Genomic DNA, 9,467 nt, shown 5'->3' with positions numbered 1-9,467 from the left:
AGACAGATAGAGGGAGAGAGATAGAGTGGGTACGCCAGGGCTTCCAGCCTCTGCAAACGAACTCCAGACGCATGCGCCCCCTTGTGCATCTGGCTAACGTGGGACCTGGGGAACCGAGCCTTGAACCGGGATCCTTAGGCTTCACAGGCAAGCGCTTAACCTCTAAGCCATCTCTCCAGCCCTAAGTATTTATTTTTTAAAGTATGAATATATTCTTTAAAATTTTTCTGTACAGAATGGCTTAGAAAAATATAGTATAAATATAAACTCAATAATATGTTTATATATTAATGAAAATTATAATGATAGTTATGTTTAATTTTCAACATATTGAGCTATGTAATTCTATTCATCATTTCTCTTTTTATCAACAGAGCAGAATTTTAATGCACATAGAAGAAAAATTTAAACAAAACTACTGGCTCCTTTCCCGGTTTCTGTCTCCTTTTCTTAAATAAATTGGTACTGTCTCTATTGATATCTATGTTCAAAAATAAAAAAAATGACTAGGAAGTATATTGTACTGAAACTTATATGCCTCCCCCAATCATATGGAGGCCCAACTTCAATTGTGCATATTTGGAGTTAAAACTTATGGAGAGGGCTGGAGAGATGGCTTAGCGGTTAAGCACTTGTCTGTGAAGCCTAAGGACCCCGGTTCGAGGCTCAGTTCCCCAGGTCCCACGTTAACCAGATGCACAAGGGGGCGCACGTGTCTGGAGTTCGTTTGCAGAGGCTGGAAGCCCTGGCGCGCCCATTCTCTCTCTCTCCCTCTATCTATCTTTCTCTCTGTGTCTGTCGCTCTCAAATAAATAAATAAAAATTTAAAAAAAAAACTTATGGAGATAAGTTTAGGTAAGTTTCAGAGAGTGATTTACTTTAAATGAGATTAGTATCCTTAGTTTTCTTAAAAGGGGGAGGGGGCTGGAGAGATTGTTTAGTGGTTAAGACTCTTGCTGCAAAGCCAGAGGACTCACATTCAGCATGATCAGTACCCAAATGTTGAAGGTAGCACATGCATCTGGAGTTTGTAGTGCCTAGAGGCCCTTATATGCACATTCTCAATCTCTCTCTCTTTCTCTTTCTTTTCCTTTCTTATAAATAAACAATATATATACATATATACATATATGTATATATACATATATATATATGCATATATATGTATATATACATTTTTTTATATATATATATATATATATATAATTAGATGTTGTGATCTCCTCTCTCTCTCTCTCTCTCTCTCTCTCTCTCTCTCTCTCTCTTCTCTTCTCTTCTCTTCTCTTCTCTTCTCTCCTTGAGGAGAAACTAAATGGGCACATTAAGTCAGGGTACCATTTGCAAGATAGTCCACTGAAAGATGTAACAATAGAACCTTTAAATAGGGCATCCCAGCTTCAGGATATGGGAGAAATCTTCATCTGATGTTCCAAACTCACAAGACTCAGAAAGCTGCATGACCCATATACCTCAACAAGGAGGAGCTAGGGGGAGGAGGTAGGACATGGATGAGCCTAACTACCATAGCTACCCTTCTTCAAGGTACATTGATAAATGAAGGCAGGCTGTACTCAACAGAAACAGAGGAACAAAGTTTAGCAATCAGCCTGTCCATTCTGGAATACAGAACAATAAATGATTTTTAGTGACAACATAGCCAGGATAAGTACATTTTGCCTCAAGTCTTCCTTTACAATCTCATTTCCAGTTTCATCTTCTGTTATCCATAAGAACCTTTACTGAGCAATGATACATGCCTAACTTCTGTGACTATGTTTTCTCCATTTCTTCTACTTAATATCTACTTCTGAACAATTATATTCTGCATAGCCTGTGTCAGATGCCACCTAAGGAGAAATATCAAGACTCCTAACAAGTTTAGGGTCTCCTTTTTCTGGATCACCATAATATTTTATGTTAAAAATGTGGTTAATTATATTTTATTTATAATATGTATAAATGACCTCCACTAGGTTTATAGTCACTAAAGACAGTAAAAATAACTCATAAGGATGCTGAATTAATTCCTATATTCTCCTAATAAAAGAATTCAGAAAGCACATGTTTTATTGTTAACAGTTGATAAAAATGGCTATAACATTCCTAATGAAAGAAACTGATGCCACCATCAGGCCAAAGCTCAAATGAGAGAACATCAGAATTCATGTGACATTTTTTCACAATGATATTTCCAATGGAACAAACTATTGCTCTTCAAGTCATAAATACTAGTTTCCTAGGGTTAGGAAAGCAGCAAGAAGACAGGAGCATGGGGAACTGATTCCCAAAGCCAGAGCAGCTCAATCATCTGTACGACCTTGATTCTTTAAGACTCACTAGTTTGTCATTAACAAAACAAGACAATCATTCCATAACCCCATTACTTCCTGTATTTCTTGTCTACCACAGCTCTGATAGCATTTCTAAAGGACTCAGAAAGATGAGGAGTAAGAAAGAAGGAATGGACTAAGAGGGATGAACAGGAGCCTCAGGTAATTTGAAATGTTTTTTGGCTTACACAAGTCATCTGACTGTCAGATAATAACTATGAGAGAGGCATGTTCTGGTTTAAGCCTTACTAGTTAAATCAAGAATAACAGTTACAGTAAGTAATTTATCCTAAAATATTCTAATAGAAGCAATGGACATTTTCAGAATATTTAGATTAATTTCTGTTATAGGTAGCCCCTGTTTACTTTAATTTCCTCCAAATTCCTTTGTGCAGCATAACATCTTTATTTCAAGTAAAATTGTACTTAGGCAATGATTTACAAACAGTTAGCATAAGAATATATTTTTATTTTTCTTGTATTTGGTGGTAGGAAGAAAACTAGGGCCAAGGCAAGCAAATGTCTGTCTAGTATGTGAGTCACTGGTGAACTGAACCAAGCCAGCAAGCTTTGCAAGCAAGCACCCTGAACCACTGAGCAAGCTGCTTAGCCCTCCTACAAATACCTTTGTTAAAGAATATTGTGCTTAGTAGATAATTTCTAACAAAAATATATGACACAAATATTGTTGATAAAATTTTATCTTCTTCTTCCCCAAAGTGTCATATCAAAATAGGATAACCTAACTCAAACCCAGAAATCTAAAGTCATTTTCCTTTCTATATCACCAGAGCACTAACCTAGCAAGCTTGTTTACTTATTCCTTAGAGATTCCTAATTTGTTTAGAAATTAGCTTTCTTTCCACCTAGTCATATTGCTCTATTCACATTTAGGTATTGTCATTCTTACTTACTTCAATGGCTTAATAACAATCTGTTTCTGTTTCCCTAAAATTGCAACCACTGTTAGTGAACACCATTGACTCATTCTTCTTGTGTACTTTTCCAGTGGCTGGCTATTGCTTTATAGAAGGAAATTTTCATTTCCTTGTAAGAATATCATTTAACTTTTTCACAAACTTATTTTACTATGGAGTATATTTTGTATTTAAAATTTTAATGTAAAAGCCGGGGGTGGAGGTACATGCCTTTAATCCCAGCATTCTACTTGGGAGGTAAAGGTAGGAGGATTGTAAATTCAAGGCCACCCTGAGATTATATAGTGAATTCCAGGTCAGCCTGGGCTAGAGTGAAACCCTACCTCAAAAAACAAAAACAAACAAACAAAAAATTAATGTAAAGATTATTCCTCCTGATAAAATTTTAAACTTTGTAACTATACATGAGATGTAATTTCTCTTCTCATATTTAATATTTCCAAGCACTGAAAAGCACAGGGCTTTGTGTTATGACCTTGAACATTTTTGTTCTGATGTACCTTTTTAAAATTTTACATTATTTTTGATAATTTCGTATTAAACATAACGTATTTTGAGCATATTTACCCCCAGTACTTTGTTTTCTCTTTCCAGATAAACCCCTTCTTACCAAGTATTACTCATTCTATGTCCATGTTGATTGCATGAGCATAGGTTGGGGGATATTTATTGGCCTATCGACAATTTACCAGTGGCTGAACTACTAAGATAACTGCCCCAGCCCCATCACCATTAAATTACAATGGCTAATTTGGAGGCAGTGTGGTCTTATCAGCTATTCCCTAATTCATAATGGAATGTCATAACAACAATAATGCAATGTCAAAACAACTGTTTTGAGTTCATGACTGGGACAGTTGTGTTGTGTCCAGGAAACAGAATTCTGTAGAACCCACTCCTCTCCATCTTCTGGCTTTTAATATTTATTCTTCCACCCTTCCAGAATGTTCTCTGAGTTTTAAAGAGAGTGATATAGATGACCTATGTAGGGATGAACAAATTGATTCACATCTACTCATCACCTTGACAAGCCATGAATTTCTACATCAACTTGTTCATGCTGCAAAATGGCTTTGGCAATGGAGCATGGAAACACTGCACTTTGATTGTGGGACATAATGAAATCAAGCTAAAACTGATCTGGAAGTGTCCTCCCTACTGAATAGCAAGCATAGTACCAGAAGGTTCTAGATGTGGAAAAAGTCATCAAAGGACTTTCCCAGCTGTGGACTGTGCATACTATAATATTCACCTGAATATAAAGATATCCCCACCATTGCAACAATGACATGACTGATATAGGAATAACCAATCACTTTCTGATTGAACTTGAGGACAGCTCCATATGAAGGATTTCTTGCTCAAAAGCCCATGCCTAGTGAGGTTATAAAGCCTGGAAGGGAACTTACTACAGGTATTATGCTAAATAAACAAATTGCCAAGCTGCCTTTAAATATTTATGTTTATTTACATAGATTTCTATATAATCTATATCTTTCTGTATAGACTTATATATAATCTATGTTTATTTAGTTTAGTGATGTTTCGTTTTGCTTTTTACTGATTGTAACATAAAGAAAAATATTTATTTCTTGTACAATGGCTATAGACAAGGCAGCGATGGGCAGGAAGCCATAGCATTTTAAATGTTATTTCTATATGAAAAATTTGGAGTAAGAAGACTTATTTAAATTTGGTAAAACCAAATAATTGACAAGTTATGAAAAATAAATACTAAATAGTTGAATTTATGAAGAGTTTATACTAGTCTATTCTATAAACTTTTCTTTTTGTATATTGATTCTTTGAGTGTGATGACTCATTTAAATTTCTATTTTCATTTTATTTTTTAACAATTTAACAAAAATTTTCCTCATGTTTACCCCCATTGATCTTTCATAGCCCTCTCCTACCCCTTCTAAACAATTTGGTCTTTCTAACCCATTTCCTAAGTATATGTGACTGTGTGTGGGTGACTGTGGGGAGGGGGTGACTGTGTGTGTGTGTGTGTGTGTGTGTGTGTGTGTGTGTGTGTACTGTATGCATGGGCAATACACTGAAGTAAATTATGGTTAATTACATGACCATAAGTGGGTAATTGTTTACTGAAGTATGGGCAACTTACCAGTGGCTGCATCACTGAACAAAATGTTTCCCCTTCCCTCATCAGCCATTAACTACCCATATCTCCTCCTGGAGGGTGGTGCCACATAAGCCCACTCCCTCATCATTATAGAATATTGACTGACTCAATCTTGTGCTGGAAACTATAGTTCCTTTCAGTTCAGGAGTGTGATGTCCATGTCATGTCAAGAAAATAGCACTTCTCCTCATCCTCTATCTCCTACATTCTTCTGACCCTCTTCCATGACATCCCTTGGAGATGGTGATCAAGATGTCCTGTTTAGAGCTGAGCACAACATGATCACTTATTCTCATCACTTCTATAACCTATGTATCTCTGCATTAACCACTGCCCATTGCAAAAAGAAACTTTTATGACTAAGACTCAGTCAGCAAAACATAGTGGATCTGGACAAGTTACCCTGTCTGTTTTCTAAAGAATAAAACCTTATATACATGTTGATCATTATCATAGGAACTGTGACTCACAAATAATGAATGGTCAGTATTATTGCTCCACCTATAAGTGGGAGTTACTTTTCTGCTCATGTATCAGTGTCTACATCAATGTTTGTGACTTTAATTTGGCATATGGTATTCAATAACAAATGTTAAAATTAGGTATTTGAACAATGATTACTTCTTGTAAAAATTATTCAAATATATGTAGTAATTTCAATTCTTATTTATTCAATAGGCATCAAAGAAGCCATATCTAAATTCTATTTCTTTATACAAAAATAAAAAAGGTTCACTTTACAGTGTAGCTATTTTCTTTCATTTTCAAGCAATGCTGATATTTTTTAGCTTTAATGTCAAAATATGTTCACTATTAATTAATCCATGTAATTCTGGTAAGTGGTAAAATCAAAACCTTCCACGTATTTTCACAAAGTAAAGTGCAGGTCATATTAAGTATCATCCATCAGTGCTGAGATGAAACCCCATTTTTCTTTTTAATCCTTTCCTTGATTAGAGTTCATTACTTGTTCAAACAAAATAAAGAGTATTTTGGAGGACAATAATCTATAATTCCCCAAGAAGCCATACTTTTTATTGTTTATTAATTAAAAAAAGATTTTCACATAAGAGCCTTGAATTTTTCTAATGATGTAACTAACGCCTTTCTATGTCTCCTCTTCATATTTTGCAGGGGAAGCTAAAATTCTCATCCCCAGTTTGCATTTACACTTAAGAAACAAATTTTCTCTGTGCTGGTGTACTTGTCAAGATAACCCTCTAGTTATGATACATCTGAGAGAAAGGTAACTCAATATATTCATCTGATACTAATATTCCACTCCAGTACACTGATCACCAGCAGACAAGAGGAGAGCTCCTGGCCTGCTGTATGAGGGGCTGTTGAGACAAAGTGCCCATTTAGACTTAAAGCTTGTGAGAGAGTTAGAGCATCATTGTCACAGATTGGCCATGATCAGCTTCAAAACCAGATAGAAAGAGAGGATCTGAATATCTGAAGAAAAACAATGTCCCTTTTCTTGAGTTTCTGGGGAAAAGTTGTCATGTCTAGGCACAGGCTATACAGGAGAAGTCATGGAGTTAATGATGGAGAAAGTGAGAGATAAAGAAAGCCACTGACTGGTTCTTCAAGAACTCCAAGGAGAAGGGGCTGTTTGGTGACAGCTCACAGCAGGGGTCTGTGTTGGAGAGATGTAAAAAGGCACTTAAATGAGAGTAAAGTTTCCTCACCTGGAGACCTCCAAGGGACTGCTTGTTTGTTGGGCTTTGATATCTGGGCAGCAGGGGTCTCTTGTTTTTTTCAAGGTAAGGTCTTGTTCTAGCCCAGGCTGACCTAGAATTCAATATTTATTCTCAGGCTGGCCTCAAACTCCTACCTCTGCTTCCCAAGTTCTAGAATTAAAGGCATATGTCACCTCTCCAAGGGTACTGTTAAAGTAACATCTATGTTTTAGCACACTGGTAACCAGGATATCACTAATCAGTTGTTCAGCATGAACAGAAACCCACAGCAACATTAAGACACACCTCAACTCTACAGTACTCCCCTCTATTTTGTATTCTATGCTTCCCTTTACTACAATGGACTTCCAGTTCCCCTATGTTGATATCCTCCAATCCCGCTCCTCTCATTCTCTTTTAAAAATTTCTGTTAGAATTTCATCCCAGTTACCCAGAAACTGTTCCTTCTAAATGCCATTGATCATTACCCTGCTGCATTTTCAACCGTTAAACCACAACCCTAATTATATTTGAGACACCACAGTCAATTAAAGATTTGAGATGGCAGGTCACTCCTGCCTTCTTCAAATGTTTTCCTCACTTGGCTTTCTGGATGCAGTCATCTAGATATATTTCCCACGTTAGCTGCTCCATTTTGATTTTTCCAGTTTTCTCTCTCTTCTGAGCATCTTAAACTAAAAATTCTTTAGGGCTAAACTCTTGGATTGTTTTTTTCTTTATTTTTCCTCTCCAATTGAAATATGAGAGAATTGCAGGAGACAATCTTCCTAGACAAGGCTGAGGCGGACGGGGGTCAGCCTGGTGGAGCCCACAGAGTGGCGACCAGCGTGCTCTTGGAAGACTATTGCCCAGAATAAAAGATGTTTGGTTTTCACAAGCAAAGATATACCGAAGTATAGAGGGCTGTTGTATTTGCAGAGCCAAGTCCTCCAGTTCTCGTTTCACTGACAGCAAGTGTTATGAAAAGGTCTTCCAGAGCTGTTTTGGGTTGCAGTGCCTGTGTGCTGCTTGTGAAAAGATGGAAGAAGTTGCCAGCAAGGTCAAAAAAAAAAAAACAAACCTGGAATCATGTGGTAGATGCAAGGGCAGGACCCAGCCTAATGACAACCTTGAAACCAAAGAAAGTGAAAAGTTTATCTGGAAACAGGATCAAAAGTAACCCGATCAGTAGACTGCAGAAGGAATTTAAACATCACAATTCTGATGCCTACAGTACCACCTCCATTGCCTCTCCAGCCCAGTCTCCATGTTACAGTACACAGTCAGAAGATGGCTCAGATACAGAGATGGCTTCCAGCTCTAACAGAACACCAGTTTGGGTTTGTTTGTTTTTTTTTTTCTTTTTAGATCTTACATACTGGAAAAGACAGAAAATATGTTGTGGGACCATCTACAAGGGCCGATTTGGGGAAGTCCTCATCGACACTCGCCTGTTTGAGCCCTGCTGCAGCAACAAGAAAGCGGTGGCTGAGGAGCCGGAGGAGCAGGCCGGCGCCTCTGCTCCTCTCCACTCAGGAGTGGAGGCTGAGGTCCTGCAGGAACGGAAAGCAACTTAAATTTTGAAAAAAGACCACAAAGCAACACACTGATCCTTCTATTTTTCACTTGGATACCTGCTCTTCTGCCAAAAGACATTTTCTAGAATAAATTTGAGTGGGTTGTGCCCTTTCCCCAGTCCCACAAACTCTGAAGCCAGTGTCTAACTTACTGCAATGAAAAAGAAGTGTGCATGATATTTAAGATGCTGACTATTTCATAGGAAAGCCGAATGCTGCTGTAAAGTGCGCTTTAAGTCTTTTTACCAGTCCCCTTCTAGTGACTGGACTTAGGGGACGTCAGGGGACTAAGGTGTGGGATTTGTTGTTGTATGATAACCACATGTAGTTTAGTCCTTCTGTGTGGAGAGGCAGTGGTTGGGGATTGCTGGCTACACTTTTCCCTCATATGGATCATTTGTCCTAACAGTAGCATGACCTGCCCCTAGAGGTAGTTAATACTTTTAAAATACTAAGGTCTTGCCAAGGTTCTGATTATTAATTCCTGTACTACTGATTATTAAGCGGGACAGAATGAGCTTTTCTGGTACAAAGAACTTGAAGGGGAATGTAATTTCTAAAGACACAGGTAGCTTAACTGCATGCATCCTGAGTCACCCAGCTTCATCTTCACATTGATAAAAGACCTTGTGTGAACCAGAGCTCCTTCTGAGGAGGAGGTGAGCCTGTACGATGAACAACATAGGCAGATAGTACCAAAGCGTCACCACATGTAGAGAACATGCTCGGTTAGAAATGCTAAACTAGCAAAATGGACTGACTGCTTAATTCGGGTTGTCAGAGGAACACAGGTGCAT

General features: G+C 37.7%; 1 pseudogene; it reads left to right on the top strand.

The window, feature by feature from the left end:
- Nucleotides 1-7,974: 7,974 nt before the first annotated feature.
- On the top strand, nt 7,975-8,677 carry LOC101605908 (annotated as a pseudogene).
- Nucleotides 8,678-9,467: the final 790 nt, after the last annotated feature.

The sequence above is a fragment of the Jaculus jaculus genome, chromosome 2, assembly GCF_020740685.1.
Source record: "Jaculus jaculus isolate mJacJac1 chromosome 2, mJacJac1.mat.Y.cur, whole genome shotgun sequence".
In the NCBI taxonomy this organism is placed as follows: Eukaryota; Metazoa; Chordata; class Mammalia; order Rodentia; family Dipodidae; genus Jaculus; species Jaculus jaculus.
Note: the sequence above shows the minus strand (reverse complement) of the source record. Positions and strands in the feature narration are given on the sequence as shown.